A 23,433-nucleotide genomic window follows, 5' to 3' on the forward strand; every position below is an offset into this window, starting at 1 on the left:
GACGCCCCCCCTCCCGGCGGCAGGATGTTATGATGTCACGCCCGGCCTCTGCATTCAAATTAACGGTGCCGTTTTGGCTGGGAAGCCAGGATCGTTTTTTTTATTGTTTTATTTTGGGCTTCCCAGCCTAGAGGTGAGATATGGGGTCTTATTGACCCCATATCTCACTGTAAATAGGTCCGATCGTGCCATATTCCTATTACAAGGGATGTTTACATTCCTTGTAATAGGAATAAAAGTAATCACATTTTTATTTATTTTTTTAAAGCGTCAAACTAAAAAAATAAAAATAAAATTAACAATAAAATAAAATTAAAGTGCCCCTGTCCCCGTGAGCCCCTACGCAGAAGCGAACGCATACCTAAGTCCCGCCTACATATAAAAACGGTGTTCAAACCACACATGTGAGGCATCGCCGCGAACATTAGAGTGAGAGCAATAATTCTAGCCCTAGACCTCCTCTGTAACCCAAAACATGTAACCAGTAAAAAAATGTAAAGCGTCACCTATGGGGATTTTTAAATACCAACGTTTGGCGCCATTCCACGAGCGTGTGCAATTTTGAAGCATGACATATTCGGTATCTATTTACTCGGCGTATCTTCCTCTTTCACATTCTGCAAAAAAATTGGGCTAACTTTACTTTTTTTTTTTTTAAAGCATGAAATTGTTTTTTTTCTGAAAAAAACGCGTTTGAAAAATTGCTGCGCAAATACCGTGTGAGATAAAAAGTTGCAATGACCGCCATTGTATTCTCTAGGGTCTTTGATAAAAAAACATATATAATGTTTGGGGGTTCTATGTCATTTTCTAGCAAAAAAAATATGAATTTTACATGTAGGAGAGAAATGTCAGAGTTGGCCTGGATGCGAAGTGGTTAAAGTGGTTGTAAACCCTTACAAACCACTTTGACCTACAGGTAAGCCTAGATTAAGGCTTACCTGTAGGTCCAAGAAATATCTCCTAAACCTATACAATTTAGGAGATATTTACAAAAAGACAGCCACCGCTGTCTACGGTGCATGCGTCGTAGACAGCGGCACGCAGGCGCACTGGGCAGGCCGCAGATCACGGCGATATGCCGCTCGTGTCGGCTCCCATGCACATGCGTGGGAGTGACGTCATTGCGGCTCCGGCGAATCACAGCGCCGGAGCAGCAAGACCTGGAAGTCACTCCGGGATACATGGCAGTGGCGAACATGAAGACAGAGGACCACTTCGGGGGCTTCGTTCTCAGGCAAGTTATGCTATGCATACTAGCTCATTATGCCTTTGCCTTGCAGGTTGCATTTTTTTTTAAGTGCCTTTACTTCCTCTTTAAGATGGCCCTGCCGATTAGTACTTAAACTATGCACCTGCATCATCTGCCAGGCTGACTGCCTGTGTACCTATCCTGCTGGTCAGTGGTAGTCCTGCAACTGCTATAGCAGCTGGTCTATGCGCCTGACAGAGGGATTTTAACAAAAAATGTAAATGTGTGCCTGTAACAACTGGTGCTCATTCAGCCAAAAAAGCATTTGTGAGGGCAGGTACTGATGTTGGATAGGTGGACTTAGCTCGCCATCGGTATTTCAATTAGGGTTGAGGATAGGGATCTGTGTAGAACACTCAAGTTTCCCCATACCAAACTAGTCAAACCATGTCTTTATGGAACTGGCTTTATAGACAGTGGCACGGTTGTGCTGGAACAGAAAAGGTCTTCCCCAAACTGTTACCTCAAGGATGGAAGAGCATAATGGTCTACAATATCTTTGTATTTTGTAGTATTAACAGTACCCTTCACTGGAAACATCTGAACTCAAACATTTGGATGGAGGTCCACATATTTCTGTAAGAGAGAGGGTATAGACTTGGGCCTCATCCAACAATACATACAAAACTAATAGGAAATAACCTGAGTAACCCCCAGTATCCTACAATGACAGACAATATCGGCCACAGAAAGAAGACATGTAATGCCGTGTACACACGACCGGACTTTCCGGCAGACTAGGTCCGACGATCTTCCCGACGGACTTTCGGCAGACATCCGATGGACTTTCTGAATGAATAGACTTGGTCACACACAATCACACCAAAGTCAGACGGATTCGACCGTGATGACGTACGACCGGACTAGAAGAAGGAAGTCCATAGCCAGTAGCCAATAGCTGCCCTAGCGTCGTTTTTTTGTCCGTCAGGACTAGCATACAGACGAATGGATTTTTTGACTGGACTCAAGTCCATTGGAAAAATTTGAAACATGTTCTAAATCTAAAGTCCGTCAGATTTTTCCACAGCAAAGGTCCGATGAAGCCCACACACAGTCGAATTGTCTGACAGATTCGTTCCGTCGGACCTTTGCTGTCAAAAAGTCCGTCCGTGTGTACACAGCATTAGATAATATCATAAAATCTTTATTTTTAAAACATTGAAAGATTTTATAATGCCCTCATAGGGGAAAATTAATACATAAAAAATGCCCACAATAAACATGAACATATACAGATTAGATAGATACAATCAATACAGTTCAACGATATGGTGTTGTCTGCACAGTCAACAGTTTGCCACAAACTTGGCTTTTTCAGGACCCAGACACAAGACCAATTTTTTGAGTTACCATTAGAGCTCGGTAACAGGTCAAGTTAACCAAAATGCCTGGGGCAGGCACAGGAGCACACCAGACGCAAACACACCACAGTACAGATGGTAAAAAAGACAGCACTTTTAGCCAAAACGCAGCACAGAGTATATGGGGGTGGGTAATATAGCCACAGAGCAGGGGTAGCGCGGTATACAAACTTCAATGGGATGCAGTCATATACTGTAACAAGCTCATAAGAGTAAGTACATTCGAATTCTGATACATGTAGTCCAGTATAGCTCAGATCATCAGATAATTCATTTATCGCCCAAGTCCCACTGGACATCTGCCCACCGCCATGGAGAGCCGCTCTAGGAGAGTACCCATCTAATCTGTATATGTTCATTTTCATTGTGTGCATATTTTATGTATCAATTTTCCCCTATAAGGGCACTCTAAAATCTCTTTCAATATTTTATAAAGCTTTAAAAATAACAAATTCATGAGTTTATCTAATATGTCTCCTTTCTGTGGCCAATATAGATTGTTATTGTAGGATACTGGGGGTACCTCTGGTTATTTCCTATTAGTTTTGTCCACATATTTCTGGTCATAGACCTTTTGGCCACATGTCCACAAACCTTTGGTCATACAGTGGACCTTTTTATCAATATTGTTAATACAAAATTACAGAATAAACAGTACTCTGAGTGAATTAAGTGTCTCAGTGGCTGGGAAGGAGTGAATGACCTGGGCAGGACCCAGGATCTATTATTTTACTATGATTTAGTAACACTCAAAGCATTCGTGGACAGGTAGAAGTATTACAGACAACTATTTCACCTTGTGTGTGCCCTGGTTTAGTTTCGAGCAAATCAGATTAAACTGTCAATGGAGAATAGTTTTTTTTGCAAGCGTTATTCATGTTGCATAAAATTACTGTACAACCATTTGTCCCTTGCATTTTGAGTCCACATTAGATGCAAATTCCATAATCCATTATGTTTGGAACTCATTCCCTGTGTCCGTGGCCCTCTGGTCCTAGTGAACTGCAAGTCCCAGCATGCTCCTCCAGTCACAACTGACATGGCGTGTAGATAGAATACCATCCTTGACCACACTGGCACTGATACACAATACAAACCATGCTGTCTCATAATTGGGGTCAGCCTCCCCTCACATGTGCTGGATTAGAGAGTGAGGCTAAAAGTTCACATATATTTACTTCCCCATCCTTGGGGGAAGCTGCCTTTGAAGACTGATCTCTGTGCATCATTTTACGAGCAGTTTATTTCATGTTCAAGTGCCAGAAGAGCTGAGTGATCTGGAGGAACAGCTCCTTGTCTCTAATCTCCACTTCTATTTTTATCTGTGATAAGCCTCACTAGAGGCCAGAAGCTCTGCTTTGGTATCATCACTTCTCATCCCACTTTAACTTGTTTTTCTGTCTCTTGTAGACCTCATCTTTGGACAGCAGACACCTCCTGCACAAGCAGACTCTTTCTCATCAGGTAGGCGGACAGCGTTTACTTTATTTGGTGCTAGGACAGGAAAACTTTTACTTTTGCTCTCGGTGGTTAAAAAACATTAAAACACAAACAGGATTATAATCATCAGTAGACCTTATGGATATAAATATGTATGCTAGAAGTGCTGGATTGTCCATTACAGCAATTGGAGGTCAGCTATAATTTTATCTGTGTCGACATCTGGTTTCTCTTCATATACAAGTCAAAGGAAAAGGCAAAAGCAGCTTGAAGCAATTGATGCAGCTTTGAAGGAAGTCAAATGCAGGTCAGAAGCAGGTCAACTACAGACCAATACATCTGTCAATGAACTGTGAATGATGACATAAGCATCTTCAATTGATTTAAAATGCATTTGTCCATCAACACAAGCCCAAAGTCCATGAACACAGACACTTAGGCCGCGTACACACGGGCGGATTGTCTGCCCAACTAAGTTCGTCAGACAATCCGACAGACAGTCCGTTCAAAATTTGAATGAACGGACTTGACCACACACGATGAGCAGACAGTCCGCTGAAAGCGTGCGTGATGACGTGTACAGCACGTACGACGGGACTAGAAAAACGACGTCCTATACACTGCAATGCAACCTTCGGCCGTGTAAATCCTTTCTGAGCATGCGCCATACTTAGTCCGTCCAACTTGCCTACACACGAGCGGACTGTCCGCTGAAACCAAGTTTGGACGGACAAAACCAAGTTTCAGCGGACAAAATTATGGAAATTACGAAAGACAAAGTCCGTCAGACTGTCCGCTGAAAAAGTCCGCTGAAGCCCACACAAGAGTGGATTGTCCGCTGAAACACGGTTCAGCGGACTAAGTTGGGCAGACAATCCGCCCGTGTGTACGCGGCCTTAGTGCCGCTTCACACCAGCGCTGGGTCAAAGTCACGTGACTTTGAAGCGGACATTCCTGCATGACTTCATCACGACTTGCATATAACTTTTTTAACAGAAGTCAATGCAAGTTATAATGAAATTGTCCCAAAGTAGTGCAGGAACCTATTTCTAAGTTGGAGCAATGTGAGTAGCACCGATTACAACGTTTTCATTGCTGTTAAAGGGGGTGCGACTTGTTATGTGACTTTTTTGCATGGAAAGTCGCGGCAGTGTGAATGGGCTCTTTCACACTAGAATACCCTGTGGGAAACCCGCGTTCCGTTGCGTGTTTCCCCGCACCTCATTCCAATCACACTGCCCTTGTGGTCTACAGCAGATGTCAGTGCAAAGTTAGCGACACCCTATCAGTGTCCATTAGTGCCACTCATCAGTGTCCATCGGTGCCGCCTATCAGTGCCAACCATAAGTACCCATCAGTGCCGTGCCGCCTATGAGTGCAATGGTTTTTCTTAAAGCTCTAACCCTCCTTTCATGTTGCAAAAGTTGATAGGTTGCTATAAGCTATGTAGACAGTTATTCTATCAGGAAAATTGATATTTAACCACTTCCGGACTGCCGCATGCCGATATACGTCTTAACTTTGAAGTGGAATATCATTGTTATGGCAGCAGCTAACTACTATAACCCCCATATCCTCTTCTTCAGCGGGCGGTCCATTTTCCGATAATAGTGGTCTCTGCATCAGATTCGCCACAAGATCACTTTTATCGGCAGTGGGAGAGGGCCCCCCCCCCCCCCCCGCTGCTCTCCGATGCCCTCCACCGCTTACCAGAGCCATCGATGACGGTGGAGGCGATCGGATCCTTCTCAGTGTTAGGTATGGAGACGAGTGAGGGGAAGATGGCCCCCACCCGTCTCCATACCATTGTAGGGCAGAAGCGACGTCAAAACGTCACTTCTGCCTATAAAGCACAATTTTTTTTTGTTTATCGCATTTTTGTGTAAATATGAGATCTGAGGTCTTTTTGACCCCAGATCTCATATTTAAGAGGTCATGTCATGCTTTTTTTCTATTACAAGGGATGTTTACATTCCTTGTAAAATAAAGAAAAGTGACACTTGACACTTTTTTTTTTTTTTTAAAGAACAGTGTAAAAATAAAGAATAAAAAGTAAAATAAATAAGAAAAAAAAATGTAAACCCGCCCCATCCCGCCGAGCTTGCGTGCAGAAGCGAGTAGTGCCCGCATATGAAAACGGTGTTCAAACCACACGTGAGGAATTGCCGCGATCGATAGAGAGAGAGAGCAATAATTCTAGCCTCAAAAGTCCTCTGTAACTCAAAATATGCAACCTGTAGAATTTTTAAATTTCGCCTAGGGAGATTTTTAAGGGTAAAAATTTGTCGTCATTCCACGAGCGGGTGCAATTTTGAAGCGTGACATGTTGGGTATCAATTTACTTGGAGTAAGATTATCTTTCACAATATAAAAAAAAGTTGGGCTAACTTTACTGTTGTCTTATTTTTTAATTTAAAAAAGTGTATTTTTTCACAAAAAAGTGCACTTATAAAACCCGCTGCGCAAATACAGTGTGAAAAAGTATTACAACGACTGCCATTTTATTCTTTAGGGTGTTCGAAAAAAAGTATAATGTTTGGGGGATCTAAGTAATTTTCCAGCAAAAAAAAAAAAAAAGTTTTTAACTTGTAAACAACAAATCTCAAAAAGAGGCTCGGTCCTTAAGTGGTTAAGGTCATTCCTTGACCTACTCAAAAGGTGCCTAGGAAGCAATGTCACTAGATAGATCTACAGGAGGTTTGGTGAACCCCACATGCAAACTGCTGATCTAGGCAAGTTCCACCTAAACTGGAATCTCAGCTTATTGACATGGGTGGTCTCAGAGTGGATTAGACCCTGGCCAGCTATTTCTTGGAAAATGATATCACGGTATTTCCCCTCCACCCCTCCAGTATTGTCTCTGGACCCAGATTCCGTGGCATGGCAATGCAGCCAGTGGATGTTTTTCTTCTTTTCCGTGGGACAAGACGGAATTCTGCTTTCTGGGAACTAGAGCTGCAGCTACATAATAATAATAATACAGCTTTTCTCGTATGTGGGACGGCCAAAAAGCTCTTTGAAGCTGAAGGACTGATTGGCCTAATGATGATTTCCAAGTTAACTGTTACTTATTTTCTACTGGAAAAAAAGAAGTTAAGTGAGCAGACACAGACAGCATAAACTGTATTTCCCTAACAGTGAACAGACATGGGGCAGTGCAATTCCAGCTGAAAGGCTTTATATTTTAGAGATTTTGAGGATCAGAGATATCTAATCTGTCAAGTCAGGGATAAATTCAAGGTGCCTCCTGGCAGGTTTGCATATGACATTTTCTCACCAACAATCATTCTTGGTTAGAGCTCTGCACTAGTACGGCCAATCTGGTATAGCCACATGCAAAAAATTATTTTGTGATCATCAGTGTAAAATATGACAGTGTATGTGTAAATGAGAAAAGGCTTTAGTCCTTAAGGACGGCAAGTGTTACAAAATGTTGTTCATACCTAGATAAAGATAACCTAACACATCCTGGTTTGCATTCTAAGTGATCAGATTAGTCCAGCAATGACCATCATTGACAGTCAAAGCGAAAATTACATATTGAGAGATGGGCATGTTTTTTTTTTTTTTTTTAAAGTTATCTTTATTGACATTTCAAGATGTGAACAAAACACTACAGAGCCTATTGGGCATACCCAGGCTCGATCACTACAACTTACCAACTAAGAGAGAAACAAAAACAAAAACAAGAAACAACAAAAAACAAAACCAAACAAAAGGGTAAGGCATTACATAAAAACATGCATACCTACCCAAACCACTGTACGCTCAACCACCTGTGTAGAATATTCATATCAACCTGCCGATTCTACATATCCCCTACAAGGCTTACTCGAAATACTTAGGAGATAAAGTGTACATTATAATTACATCGTTGCATGCACGCTCCCCCCCTCCCCCCTAACTATTGGTTGAGCAACCCAGAGGGTTTATGAGGCCATAGATGCCACTTGGACAATTGGGGTACTTAGTGGAACGATACTGAGATGAGCATGTTTGAATATTTGGAGATTTCTCTGCTTACTGATTTCAGCTTGTATTTTGACTGTGATTGCTCACTGCTCATGCAGACTTTTGCTCTCTCCTTATTTCTGAAACTGCCTGCCATCTGTGTACCATCCTTGCTAATTTTCTATCTGTACAGGTGTACCTGAAGGCTGCAACCTGGTACAACCACCAGGAAAGTCCATCACTCTTTTTGGGTGTTCTAGTACACATCTGGTGGCGTGTACTTAAGCTGACCATAGATGAGCTGATAAAGAGGTTTTTCCATCCACACAAGTAACTTGGATGGAGGAACACCCCCCCCACTGGGATGCTATATTCTGACAGAAAAAACTGCCACTGCCAGAATACACTGATGAGCTTTTGATTGACAAAAGATTTTCAACTTGCCTGCTCAGCAAAGGTTGATCAAGCTGTCAACTTCTGTTGAGTTAGGAAGGACTGGTTCCTGCTGAAGCATATGGATTTTGATCCATCTATGGCCAGCTTTAGGCTTAGTTTTAGGTTTACATTGTCTCTTAACATGTAGATAGCACAGAGGGTCCACTACCCAGTTTGTGACTTATTGCATAGTATGGGTGCAACAAACAACAGTGTATGGCAGTGTACTGTACAGCACAATATGCTGGAAATTTCTGGCTTGAAGTGCTGTCTTCTTCACATTTCAGGAACTAGGCCCTAGAGAAGGTTATAATTTGGCTATGCAGCCTGGTGATGGTGTGTGAATCACACGGCAGGCTGAACAGAATTACAAATATTTGGCAGGTCAAACAGCTCACATATGTATTGCATTTTTGTGGGGAGTTGTGCTTTAATGTCAATAAGCATAAAGGTGATAGATGTGGCAGATACTTGCAATAATGAAAAGTTTAAATTCTTATGTAAGCTGACAGCTTTTGTCTGACTTTTAACTATGTACTCTTACATAGAGATGTGATTCCAGGCTTTGCTTATACTGTAAACATTTTTTTTTGCACAACAAGAACGTCCAAAGAGTCAAAACCTTTTACAAAGCTCTTCTAGGATAAAAATAAGATGTGTAATATTGATTATGGTTCACCAGAATCAATAAAGCAGCCAACATTGATATTGGCATGAGTAATGTGTAGGAGACAGAGCTCACATTGCATACTGGCTATAACTTCCCTCTCTACACTGTGCAATAAAGCAGAACTCCATGATTTCCAAGAAAAGTGCTGGAATTGATAGTTTGTCCCACGCTCTATGTCGTTTATCCAGGTCAAGTATACCATTTAATTCCTTTTCCTAAATGTTACGATATCCCCTAATCTAATAATGGAACATTTACCTAAAAAGACTTTATTAAAATAAAAGCTTACCTACATTTGTATTTAATACAATTTTGTTTGTAGCCATTTGTGATTGTTTGGGACATATGGTACATTAACTAACTGGCTAGGCAGTAGACTGTACCTATTTTATTTTATTTTTTGGCAATTTGCCATAAACTGTAGCCATACCTGAGCCAGAGGTTTCTCGCAGCTGTACACTCTTCCCCAAATAATGTAAGTGTGATGAAGTTTAGAGGGAGGGGGTTAATTGCACAACAGCCACATTTTGTGTCTTTTTTTTTTTTTTACTAGATAGAGCCATGACTACGACAAACCAGAACAGGAGTTTAATTCTGGGTGCATGCAGTTGGCAGGGAGACTACATTTGTTTTCTGCTTTGTCCTTTCCAGCATGACCCCTGCTGTGCTGTCATTATATGGCTTCATTCGCTAATAATCTTACCATGTGCTGGAATGTACAGGAGCTGCATCACGTCTTACAAATGATGTTTCCTCACACAGCGTGCAGCACATGCTCGCTATGAGTATCTCTATTTTGGCTACAGTCAGTGATGCATTATCCGATGAGTCAAACATTTCAGTCGTCAGTGCCAGCTCCCAGTGTCAGCTTAATGGACTGGAACCATAACAGCAAGGCCCTGGAAAATGGAATATTTTACTGGCAGAGTCATCCAATTGAGCCTATTTAATCCACAGGGGTTCACTGCAAATGAATGATTACCCAGCGATATGAGGCTAGCTGACAATCCACCGTATCACCAGTGTCACCACACAGTGAAAGATGAACTGCCCAGAAAATACTGAACCCAAACACCTTTTCCTGATCTAGTTAAACATTGCGGATTAACAGTTCTCTGTCTCTTGAACATAACATGGTGTGGTCAAGAGTTTTTGCTACACACAAAGGTGGTGGCAATCAGAATACAAACTTGTGTTATATTATCCTGCACAAAGTATGAATACAATGTCTGGGAAACAATGAATGTGAAAAGCTGGCTAAGGCCAGAATTTATTTTACTGGCATTCAGTGCAATTTGCTAATCAAGAGAAGCTGAAAAAATGAACAGGTTGTATGTAATATGACCCCCCCCCCCCCCCCTTCTCAAATGCAAATGGATATTTTCTGTTTGTCTCAAGCTTGAATAGGTTTCAAGTTTTGATTGGCTAGACCCGGGGTCTCCAAACTGCGGCCCATGGGCCAGAATTTGCCTTTTTCTTGCCTTTATCCGGCCCTCTGGGAACTATTCCTTTAACTGATATGAAACACTATTCTTACACTAATACCAAAGAAGGGGCACTATTCCTCCAACTGACACCAGAGATAGGGAACTTATTCTCCAAATGACACCAATTATGGGCACTATTCCTCCTACTGACGCCAGTGATAGGGAACTAATTCTCCCACCAACACCAATTATGGGGCACTATTCCTTCCACTGCCACCAGTGATGGGGCATCATACATCATACTGATACCAATTATGTATATGTTCTACCCCCACTGACCACCAATCCTATGACATAGTTTACTCCCACCGATGCCAGGGCCTTTTCTACTCCTACTGGCCGCAGTCCAGCTCCCCCCCCCCCCTCTAAATTACAGTAAACTGGTCATTTGTTTCAAAAGTTTGGAGACCCCTTGGCTAAACTACTAAACTAAGCTTAGGGAGTTGTATAAGCTGGTTGAGTCTAAGAGAGTCCACAGATGGATAAAGAAGTCTCAGACAAATATCAGCTCCAGAACTCGCATCCATGATCTTTTGCTAACAGAGATTAGGGTTTCCCCTGACCCTTCTCTCTTCTACAGAGAGGTATGAAGAATCGTCCCTGCTTATATGTTTTCCGGGGGACACTGGTTAACCCTCTTCTGAGATATAGTGGGTAACATACAGCTTTGAAGGGGTTAATCTAAAGACTTTCCTCTCTGGTAGCATGCAGTCTCCACAGTTGGTGATTTACTATTTGTTTTGGCCTGCTGTAAACCATGTCTGTATTTTTTTTCCTGCAGAACTGAAACCTCTTGCGGTTTGGTTTTTTACTTTTCATCTTTTGCTCCGATGAGGTTAGGGGTTCACAAATCACAATTTCCTGCAGTGATTTATTCAGCTTGTTGTTGGTGTCTGTATTTTGGGTCTTTGACAGCCATGATAAACAATCAACAAGAAGCCCCAGTAGCTGAGCCACAAACAGAGATACCGCATAATAGCAGGGGCAGCCATGATGTCACAAGAGTCATATGAGATCTTATGGAATCCCTTCTATTCATTTATTATAAAATAATATATTTAAAAGTAGCCAAGTCTAACATTATTGTAGTAATGTAGCTCATGATGTTTCAGCAAATATCTATCTACAGGATAGTGAGGATTCATTTTAGTTGTGGAAATGCAACATGTAGTTGTTTCTTCCCTTACATTGTACTAACAATTAATGAAGTCCAATGAACCTCACCATGCACCTCTCTGAGGGCAAAGCCAATGGGCGATCACCAATCCAGTGGGTTAAAAACCTCTGGTCCTGGCACATGCAGAAGTGTATGTGATTTTGCTGCCTGTGTGACAGGACTGCAGAGCATGCAATTGAAACAGAAGAAACAGTGTGATAAATTATCACTTACAGGAAGGGTATTTTTGAATTTTTTTACATATATCCCAACATAACATTCTTCTGACATCATGCCAGCAGATTACAACTGATTTAAATAAAATGTTGGACTGTTACTACCCTCTCAATTAAAAACAAAACATTTTTTTTTTACCCTGGCTTGTAATGAAACGCGTTGTTATTGTTCGAATGAATGAATGAATGAAATACTTGTATAGCGCACAATGCGAACTGAATCGCCTCTAGGCATCCAATCAGACCTAAGATATGGTAAGTTTGGTTACAGTTTTCAATTTACTGGAACCCATCAATATTTGCCTCTAAATAGTTACTCTATGCCAGTCTTTCTCAACCAGCGTGTTGTCTGGGTCTATTTGTGGCATGTGTATGGTCTTGGGAACATGCTCAATTAATTACTGAGTAATGATTGGGAGCAAGTAAGACCGTCACATAAGCACATGATCAATGTGATAGCCTTTCTGTTGAGAAGTCTGTGTTTAAGTCTGGGTTCACACTGCTGCGGTGCTAGACACCCCATGTAATTCGCACAGGAATTGCAGCATATTCCTTTGCGAATTACATGTGATGTCTCTGGTGTGAAATTTGAGGCATGGATTTGTATGGCTCAAATCGCACTGCTTTTACCTTTCGTAAATAACCTCCATAGTGTCAGTATGTTTAGATTGGAAAAAAAGCAAAATGTGTACTTTTCTTTCTGGGCCCTACTACATGTACAAACAAACAATACACACATATATGGTATCCTCATGCATGCTAGGTGATGGATCATGGTAATGGCATAACATATACAGAAAAACGTTTTAAAACAATTCTTTTTACTATATTGGGCCAGTTATCTTATGATATATATATATATATATATATATGTATATGTATATGTATATATATATATATATATATATATATATATATATATATATATATATATATATATATATATGTATATGTATATATATATATATATGTATATATATATATATATATATATATATATATGTATATATATATATATATGTATATATATATATATAGATAACAAAAAATCAGGAGATATACTATTAATATGTACCACCAAATGAAGGTCCAATTTATCATGAATAAAAAAGGCATAATTCACCTGGGGTGCCTGATTTTGCATTTAAATGGCGTTGAAATGTTGAGAACCACTGCTCTATGCAACATTCATAGTCTGTCAGTGAACTGCTGTTTGATGAAACAATATTTAAAAGACAAATTCTATTCAGAGGACTCTAAACAAAACATAATATATATACAACTGCAGCTAGGTTCAGCAAGCTCATCATATTGTTTATGGACAGACATATTCTCTTCTCACATAGGCTGCACTGCATTTTGCAGAGAAAGAGGTGCTGGAATCAGGAAACACAATGACCTATTCACACAATCAGATTATACTCTGGACGATACAAACATAGTGATTAACCTACCTGGTCAAATACATTCAAAAGGCAGGTATCATTAGTTCTATGAAGTAGTCAGTATGAATGCAAAATCTCGTATTTGACTGGAGGGTACCTCTATCATAAGAGAGATTATTATTCTGTGCAAATATACGTTCAGTGGCTAATAAAGAATGATTTCCCTGGACCAGTCTGTATTGTATTGTATGCCCTCCCATGAACCTGCACTTGGGGGTCATCTGTCAATAGTCCTGAACAAATCTGAGTGAGAAACCTCTTAGAGGATTTTATTACCTGGAGATTAAATGTTGTGCAGTTATTTATAGGGTCATGGCTTTTTTCCTCTAGTGTCCACATCCACGTTTGCACAATTTATGTTTTGCAGACCTCCTCTGGCTATATCTGATTCTGAGGGACATATTTATTGGATGAGGTGAAGAGGGCATGTTCTGTGCTCTGACGGGATTGTTTAGCCTAAGTTGTCTGTGGTATCTCCAACTTTCAACTACAAAACATACTAATAGAGTGTTGTCAATATGTTGTCTAAGTTAGCACACAAACCAGTCCTAGCTACAAAAACCCATTTGTACCAGGCAGAAAATTGAGTTGTAGGACAAAACACTAATGCAGATAAAATAGAACTAATTTCTCCTAGTCTCTAAGGAATGCACCACCTCATACTCCATTTAGGTCTGCAGTTGCCATGGTGTATTTGAAGGCTTGAACGTGCAGTTGAGTGCTGATACATACAGTGGGAAAAATAATTATTTTATCCACTGCAGATTTTGTAAGTTTGCTCACTTACAAAGGAATGGTCTATAATTATTATCATAGGTGTATTTTAAATGATAGAGACAGAATATCAACCAAAAAGCCAGCAAAAACACCATACAAAAGTTATAAATTGAGTTGCAGTTCAGTGAGTAAAATATGTATTTGATCCCCAAGCAAAACATCACTTAGAACTTGGTGGAGAAACCCTTGTTGGCAAACACGAAGCAAGACGTTTCTTGTAGTTGGTTACCAGGTTTGCAACACATCTCAGGAGGGATTTTGGTCCACTCTTCTTTACAGATCTTCTCTAAATCCTAAAGGTTTTTTGGCTGTCGCTTGACAACTCAAAGTTTCAGCTCCCTCCATAAATTTTCTATAGGATTAAAGTGGTTGTAAACCCTTTACAACCACTTTTTGCTACAGGTAAGCCTAATTATACTGGATATCTCCTGAACCTACATGGTTTAGGAGATATCCCCTGTATTTGCATGTGCCAAACGCCATTGGCACATTGGCACTGAAACAATGGCAGTGCGTGCCGCTGCTTCAGTTAGGCCACCGTTACTGGCAGCTCCCGCACGCATTCGCGGGAGTGACGTCATTGGGGCTCCAGCCAATCAGAGCGCCAGAGCCGCAATACCCGGAAGTAACTCCGGTGAGAATTGTCGCCGGCCGGTGTTGTGTACGGGCACTGCATCGGGGGGCTTCAATCTCAGGCCGCGTACACACGGGCGGACTGTCTGACGGACTTGGTCCGCTGAAACGTGTTTCAGCGGACAGTCCGCTCGTGTGTGGGCTTCAGCTGACTTTTTCAGCGGACAGTCTGGCGGACTAAGTCTTTCGGAATTTCCGTAATATTGTCCGTCCAAACTTGGTTTCAGCGGACAGTCCGCTCGTGAGTAGGCAAGTTGGACGGACTAAGTATGGCGCATGCTCAGAAAGGATTTACACGGCCGAAGGTTGCATTGCAGTGTATTGGACGTCGTATTTCTAGTCCCGTCGTACGTGCTGTACACGTCATCGCGCAAGCTTTCAGCGGACTGTCTGTTCATCGTGTGTGGTCAAGTCCGTTCATTCAAAAGTAGGATGGACTGTCTGTCGGATTGTCTGACGGACTTAGTTGGACGGACAGTCCGCCCGTGTGTACGCGGCCTCAGGTAAGTAATTCATAATGAGCTATGCCTTTGTCTTGCAGGTTTTTTGTTTTTAGGGTTTACAACCACTTTAAGGTCTGGAGACTTTTTCATTCATCTATTGACAGATGAAAAACGGACAGCAATTAATTTCAATGGACAAACAAATATAAACAGATGATCATCCGTTTTTTTTTTTCAAATGGAACAGTCAAGGCCCAGAGAGAGGAACGGATGTAAACGGATACTATCCGTTTAAATCTGTTCCATTTATGTCAATTTTTAGGCAAAACACATTTTTGGGTTTATACAATTGTCATCTCTGATTGGTTTCTGCAACCACTAAAAAAAAACAGATGCAAAAATGGATGTAGACTGATTTAAACTGAAATGAACTGATATAAACTGAACTGAAATCTGATGTACTGAAGTGAAGCGAAAACTGATGTCAACTGAACTAAACTGATCTGAAGAGGGATGTGCAATCTGGTGTTAACTGATGTAACCTCAATCCGTTTTCATCCGTTTTTTTGTAGCAAAAAACCTGACTGAACGGATGATGCCAATGTAAAAGGGGCCTAGATGTAGGCCCCTTTCACACGGGACGGATCCGTAATGATCCGCCCTGTGATGGTGCGCTTGCTCAGCAGGGATCGCTCCGTTTATCCCCGCTGAGCCGGCGGGTGACAGGGCGGTCCCTGCACACTGTGCAGGGACCGCCCTGTCAGCTCTCCACTCCCCTCTATGGGGGATCAGATGAACATGGACCGTCTGTCCGTGTTTATCCAATCTGCTCTGCAGACGGATATAAAAATAAGATTTTCCTCCGTCTGCAGAATTGGACAATAGCGGAGACGGACGATATCGGGTGTCTGCGAATGTTCATCCGCAGACACCTGCTATCCCATAGGTATGCATGTATGTCCGTATTTCATCCGCAAACGGATGCATGAAATACGGACATACGGTCCGCATGTGTGAAAGGGGCCTAAGGGTCCTTTCACACAGGTGGTCTGCCCAGCGGACTCCGCTTTGTTTAGTAGGGGATCGCTCCGCTGATCCCGGCTGAGCGGGTGGGTGACAGGTCCGTCGCTGCTCACTGTTCAGAGATGGACCTGTCAGATCCCCACTCTCCTCTATGAGGAGATCAGATGAAAATGGACAGCCTGTCATTTTCACTTGATACCATCTGCCAGGCGGATGGAAAATAGGGTCACCAAACTGTCTGGATTTCCCAGACAGGATCAGATCGGATAGCAGCGGGTGTCAGCAGACATGTCACCTCTGACACCCGCCGCTCCATAGGAGTGAATGGAAGGTCCATTCAGGTCCACCTGAAAAACATACAGGCAGACCTGATCGAAAAGCCTGTGTGAAAGGGGCATAATATGTAAATGTATTCACCTCAGGAAGCAATATTACTGTGTTTAACTAAAGTTTGAATAACACTGAAGATTTTAACTTGAGCTTTCTTTTAGGAACCAGTTAAATCTGTGTGTTTTGTTCCACTTTAAACAACCAGAGGGTGAACATTTTATAATTTGTATGAAAATGCAATATTTAAAGCAATTGCACAACTTCTCCAAATTATGATGCCCAACAACCCAAGTATAGCACAGTTTTTCCCCATTGGGACTCCTCCATATAAGTCTGTTGTTCTGGTTATGTTAAAGTAGAACTAAACCTTCCTGGCCTTTACAGCCAAGAAGGCCGTCATCTTAGTCTCTGTTTGATCTGCAATTGCCATGGTTTGGCACATTTATGATAGCAGCTACTTGATGATTTGACAGATTGGTTGAGAGCACAAGGAAATGTGAAAGTTATTCACAGCAAGCCTTGGCTTGTGTTCTTCAGTAAAGTCGCTTTGGTGGCTCTTCACATACTGACCAACGACACCAGGCACGTGTTAATTTGTGCCAAGTAGTAAGAAGCAAAAATAATGGCAATCGCTTAAGGGGAATCTCTAATTTCACTAGAAAAAAAAGATATAGCTTATAAAACTCCAAGGCAGCATTGTCTGGAACCACACTTAACCACTTCCCGACCAGCGCACGACGATGTACGTCGACAGAATGGCACGGGCAGGCATATTGGCGTACATGTACGTCCAATATTCGTTGCCGCCGTGCCATCGGGAGCGCGCCGCCGGGGGCGCGCTCCCGCGCTGGTCGGGACCCCCGTGAGTCCGGTCGCGGGACCCGCGGACTCGATCGCCGCGGGCATCCCCGCGATCGTCTCACGGAGCGGCCGAATGGAGGAAATGCTGTATAAACAACATTTTTCCATTCTGCCTAGCAACTAGTGACGCTGATCTCTGCTCCATGTGATTGGAGCAGAGATCAGTGTACACTAAATGAAAGCCCAACCCCCCCACAGTTAGCAACACACCCCTAGGAACACTTAACCCCTACACTGCCACCCACTGGTTAACCCTTTCACTGCCAGTGTCATTTACACAGGAATCACTGCATTTATATAGCAGTGATTACTGTATAAATGACAATGGTCCCAAAAATGTGTCAAAAATATCCGATGGGTCCCCCACAATGTCGCAGTCACAATAAAAATCGCAGATCGCCGCCATTACTAGTAAAAAAATAAATAATAAAAAATTATTAATAAAAATGCTATAAAACTATCCCTATTTTGTAAACGCTATAACTTTTGCGCAAACCAATCAATAATCGCTTATTGCGATTTTTTTACCAAAAATATGTAGAAGAATACGTATCGGCCTAAACTGAGGGAAAAAAATGTTTTTTTATATATTTTTGGGGGATATTTATTATTACAAAAAGTAAAAAATAATGCGTTTTTTTCAAAATTATCGCTCTATTTTTGTTTATAGCGCAAAAAATAAAAACCGCAGGGGTGATCAAATACCACCAAAAGAAAGCTCTATTTGTGGGAAAAAAAGGACGTTAATTTTGTTTGGGAGCCACGTCGCACGACCGCGCAATTGTCAGTTAAAGCGACGCAGTGCCGAATCGCAAAAAGTGGTCTGGTCTTTGACCAGCAAATTGGTCCGGTCTGAAAGTGGTTAATTATACTCTGTACCCCAGTGAGATCATATCCTGTATGAGCAAGCATGGACCACGCAAACGCCATACTGGGGGTCACACAGGGACCTCAGCACCACAGTCTGCTGTACTGCTTTTCCATACCGGCAGGATGAAACTCAAGCTTTTGTTTGGCATTGTTCTGCTTATGGCATGGCATGGCATGGCTTTTTCTCTTGTCTTAATTAGTTTAATTAACTCCCTTACATTTGTGGAACTTCAAAGAGCTTGTAATTTCCAGTTGTTTAGCTTAAGCAAAGTTTAAATAAAGCGTTGTCGCTGAATGAACAATCACAAAGGCCTGGAGCCTCTGATTAAATACATCATGGTATAATTGATAATTCTCTACACAGGAATGTGATGGGCAGGAAACTGCATTCTTCCAGACTGTAATTGCTCCTTCCGCAGTGTATACACTGCAGTAATGTACGCCGTGAATAGGCTGCGGTTGAGGATATTTTAATCACGTTGATCTCTGTTCCCGCTGAGTGCCAACTAGCTGCTTTCATTATCCAACTGCTACTGTTGAAGAACTTAAGAATTTGCATCTTCCACTAATCTATACTTTAAAATGGATGGAAGATGGGATGGATACAAACTGGTATTAGAGGATATCACTTATATAATTTACTAATAGGCATATCAGTATGGATGTTCAACCACTTCCTCAAACTCCATCCAAAAATTAACTCATAATATCCCCTGCCCCCGTGCCCCCTCCCCTGACTTGTGCAAAACTATCTGTCTATCCCCAGGGTGTTGGGTGTGATCATAGATTCTGAATTCTCATCCAATCCCTCTCCAAATCTTGCCACCTCAACCGCCACATCATCTCCAAAATATGTAAAAAATAAAATAAAAACTTAACCAATGACACCACAAAGCTTCTATCTTACCTCCTGGTTATTGGAACTCTGTCCTCATTGGCTTAACTTTACAAATCCCTCTTCAGTCGATCATGAATGCTGCTGCCAGATCCACCTTGCCAACTTTCAACATCTGCATTCCCTCTCTGCCAATCCTTCCATTGGCTTCTGCTCACCCAGTAGACAACAGTTGTGTGGAAACGTGTTGGATCGAAGAGTACTTGCAACTCTATCCATCTAGTTGGCACTGACATTTTTTAACCTTTATGTAAGTTCATCTATACAGTGTTAAAATAAATTTGGCTGATTCACATATGATCTTTGACTTCATATATGATCTTTGAATACGTAGAGTTTATCCCTGTAAGTGTATTAAGACACGCTGTTTAAAATCTTCACACCTGTGATCATCCTGGGCATAAGCTTCCTTGATCTCTGTAATAGGGATCCATCAGATCTGGTAAGAGGCTACTCTAGTTTCTTGTGGATGGAACACTTTGCCATTTTTCTTGAACACTGGAAGCCACGGAGTTGAATACCATTTTCACTTTTCACACTTTATTAAGTGTATGGATTTTCTTATGGATTTGAACTTTATCAATTCAACCAATTTTTTTTACACACTGGAATTTCTAGCAATTTTTTGCACACTGACATTTTTGAATAATGCATTTGTTCTGACATCTGTTATTTGCATCATTAAGTTGCTATCATATTGTTCATACACACACATACTTTATGTTTGAACACTTAGATAGATATCTGTTTTTTTTCCCTTATCATATTAATTCACTATTTAAAGGAACAGAGCACCATTAGCCATTTCTATTACTTTATCCCTTCCAAGATTTGAGGCAGTTCCATACCAGACAAGTGCAGAGATATTTTTATTTATTTTGCTAATATTTAATAAGATTATACAACTTTCTTTTTCGCCTAGCTATAATTAAGCAGGAATTTATATTTCCTAAAAGTGACTATAATTTTGTAAAGCTCTTCAAATGAAAGCTTTATTTTGTGACATTTCTACAAAGCACAGAGCAGAAAGCAGCCAAGAGAATCTTTTTTTTTTTCTATAATTAAAGTGGACCTTCCGCTCATTGGAACCCTCCCCCCCTCCGGCGCCACAATTGGCACCTTTCAGGGGGGAGGGGGGTACAGGTACCTGTACAGTACAGGTATCTGGACCCACTTCCGGGATAGCTCTCTGCGGAAAGGGGCGTAGATCTACGCCCCTTTCCGAAAGTCCCACGCTGCCTGCTGGGAAACACACAGATCCCAGAGGCAGCGGGTCCCTCCTTATTGCGCAGCGCGACTCGCACATGCGCAGTAGGGAACCGGGAAATGAAGCCGAAAGGCTCCACTTCCTGATTCCCATAGCCTTGATGGCGGCGGCAGCTCCCCAGAGACGATCGAGAGATCGGCTTCGGGTGCCGACATCGCGGGGGCGCGCTGGACGGTTAAGTGTCCTTATTTTAAAAGTCAGCAGCTGCTGTATTTGTAGCTGCTGGCTTTAAAAAAAAACGGCGGAACTCCTGGCGGACTCCCGCTTTAAATAGAAAATGAGAGAGAGAGAGAGAGAGAGAGAGAGAGAGAGAGAGAGAGAACCTAACTGGCTGTTTAGGGCAATGACAAGTTCCTTCGTTAGATGTTTGAAAGTTGGACTCCAAGCAGTGTAAGTACCTGAATTTGACTTTGAACTTTTACAATCCCCTGTACAGCAGAGTTCAGGCTGGGAAAGAAATAAGCAGCACAATGAACAGTCAGTGAGTTTTACTGCAGTGCTCACAAGAATCATGCTAAAAGGAGGAGAGAGCAAAGTGTCAGCGAGATAAATGTATTTGTCTGCTGCTTCTCCATTCACTGTTCAATCAAAGGCTGGGAGACCAAAAAAATCTGTGTTACTGAAAGTTGAGCGAAGAAAAATCAGCCTCCCCCATCAGGTCTTTGCTCAGGACTAGATGGACTGAATATAACTCCATTGGCAGTTAAAACAGCTCCCTTACACAGTATTTATTTTCCCTGTGTATTTAGCGGTTTGTCTGGAATTCAACTGTTGAATTTTTACCTTCACAATCCTATACAACTGAATCACTGAGGATGTTGAAGCCTATTTATAAAAACTAAGCTTTTTTTTGTTTTTTTTTGTTAACCAAAAAAATAGGTGCAGCTCAAACAGCCAATCAGAATACAACTTTCTAGTGCAAATTGTGAAATGAAAGCAAACACCTGATTAGGTGCTATGAGAAACTACACTGTGGTTCTTTTGTAAAAGTTCCAATAAATCAATTTTGCTATGGCTGTCAGGGTGACTGGCATATCAGCTGGTGTCATTTCACGTAAAAGGCGGCTGGTTTGCCTGAGGCCTCCCCCATGGCTGCGTTGAGTAGAGCAGGAAGTCACTGTCAGGATGGAAAACTCTGCAAGTTATTAAGGTGCTGTAACCAGCCTGCCACAACAGATTACAATCTAACCGAATTACTGTCTGTCATCTGAATTTCAGCACCCATCAACACATTATCCTGATCACCCACCGGCTCCCCAGGAGCTCTTCAGAATAGGAACATATGGTTATCCAATCCTCAGTGACTCCGCCATCAGGAATGACACAAACCACAAGCCACTGCCAGGAACAAAGACACCGCAAGGTTATAATTGCACTTAATTCATCAATGCCGATTGTCTGTGCTAGACTTAACGTGTTAGGGTGCGCCATAAATGTGGGTCTAGAAAATTACCAGCCCCGTCCTTTGCAAAACCCAAATATCTAATCTGAACAATACACATTTACTGTAGTGCAGATGTTCCATACTCTACTCTAATCCACTGCAATATAATAACAGGAGAGAATGTCATAAAGGGAAGTTATTACTGCTTTTTGTTTTTTTAAACGGCAGCTCCTATATTCGATACTGCTTCACAAAAAGAGTTTTTCCTTTTAATTGTATAATACGTTTCTAAAATTGTGCTTTTTTTTTTATAAAGCCAAGAACAAAAATTGTAATATACAGTAGCTTTCCAATCCTTAGATAAGTCTTAGTTTTCTGTTTTAGGCTTTCTCTATGGGTGTGGAGGCTCTTGAAGTACCTGGTTCTAAAGGCAGAAGTTGTTTTTACCTCAATACATTCTATGTATTAAGATAAAACGTTTTCTGTAAGCAGCAGCCCCCCTAATACTTACCTGAGCCCCATCTTGATCCAACGATGTGCACGAGAGCCTCAGCTCCCTCCTCATTGGCTGAAACAGCAGTGAGTGCCATGGGCTCCTGTTGCTGTCAATCACAGCTAGTGAGCCAATGAGAAGAGAGGGGGTGGGACCCAGCCGCCGGCTTCTCCTCCTCTCCCATTTAGCTGCTGCAGGAAGAAAAGGGGGTCTTGTTCCAGTAAAAGCTGCCCCCACAGCCTTTCCTATACAGGTTCCCCTTGTTTTTCTGCTCAGGTCCCCCTGTGTGCTCCTTGGTACCGATCACGCAATGTGTTCATTCATAATTGAAGCATAGTAATTGCAGCTCACTATGCTTCAATTTGTGAATGAACAAGGAACTCTATACAGCTAAGGCTGCAGTGCTGAAGCTTGAGGACTGTGTTCTCAGTCTCCTTTCTCGGTCTCAAAAGTGAAACAACAGGGGTCTGTTTAGATTCCAATATTTCACCACAACCCTCCCGCAAGACTGCCAACAACACCATCAACTACCCCACTGACACCATCCACTGCCCTGCTGATACCATCCTCTGTCCTACAGACACTGCCCTACTGACACTGTCCACTTTTAAGATAAGTGAAGTTAACATTTTTACGACATTTTTTTATCGTATTTTTCACTCCATAAGACGTGCTTTTCTCCCCTCAAAAAATGGGGGGAAATGTCTGTGCGTCTAATGGAGTGAATACTGACCAGGCCCCCCGCCAAGTTACAATACCAGGGCCAGTAGCGGTGCGGCCATCTCCTGTGAGCGCCAGGTGATCTCCCAGTGGGCCTGTCACTCACAGAGGACAGAGCAGCCGAATGGAGTAAGGCCATGGCGACTGCTCTGTCTTCTGACAGGCGGATGCATAAGGAATGTCAGTCTGTGTGAGGTGGAGGTGGCACAGGTAAGGCTGCATTTTATGGCACAGATCAGGCTGCATTTTGTGGCACAGGTAAGGCTGCATTTCATGGCACCAATCAGGCTGCATTTCATTGCAC

The 23,433-nt window shown here is 42.0% G+C and overlaps 1 protein-coding gene across 1 annotated transcript in view; it reads left to right on the plus strand.

Annotated features, from left to right (window-relative positions):
- Window positions 1–23,433, plus strand: part of ZNF469 (zinc finger protein 469) — a 609,231-nt gene that overhangs the window by 152,891 nt on the left and 432,907 nt on the right. Inside the window, exon 2 of the mRNA XM_077453365.1 lies at window positions 4,024–4,077. The gene's annotated coding sequence lies outside the window, so the exon portion shown is untranslated. The remainder of the gene's footprint in view (window positions 1–4,023; window positions 4,078–23,433) is intronic.

Source organism: Lithobates pipiens, unplaced genomic scaffold (genome assembly GCF_037356315.1).
Source record: "Lithobates pipiens isolate NorthernLeopardFrog02 unplaced genomic scaffold, aLitPip1_a1.2 Scaffold_10, whole genome shotgun sequence".
Taxonomy (NCBI): Eukaryota; Metazoa; Chordata; class Amphibia; order Anura; family Ranidae; genus Lithobates; species Lithobates pipiens.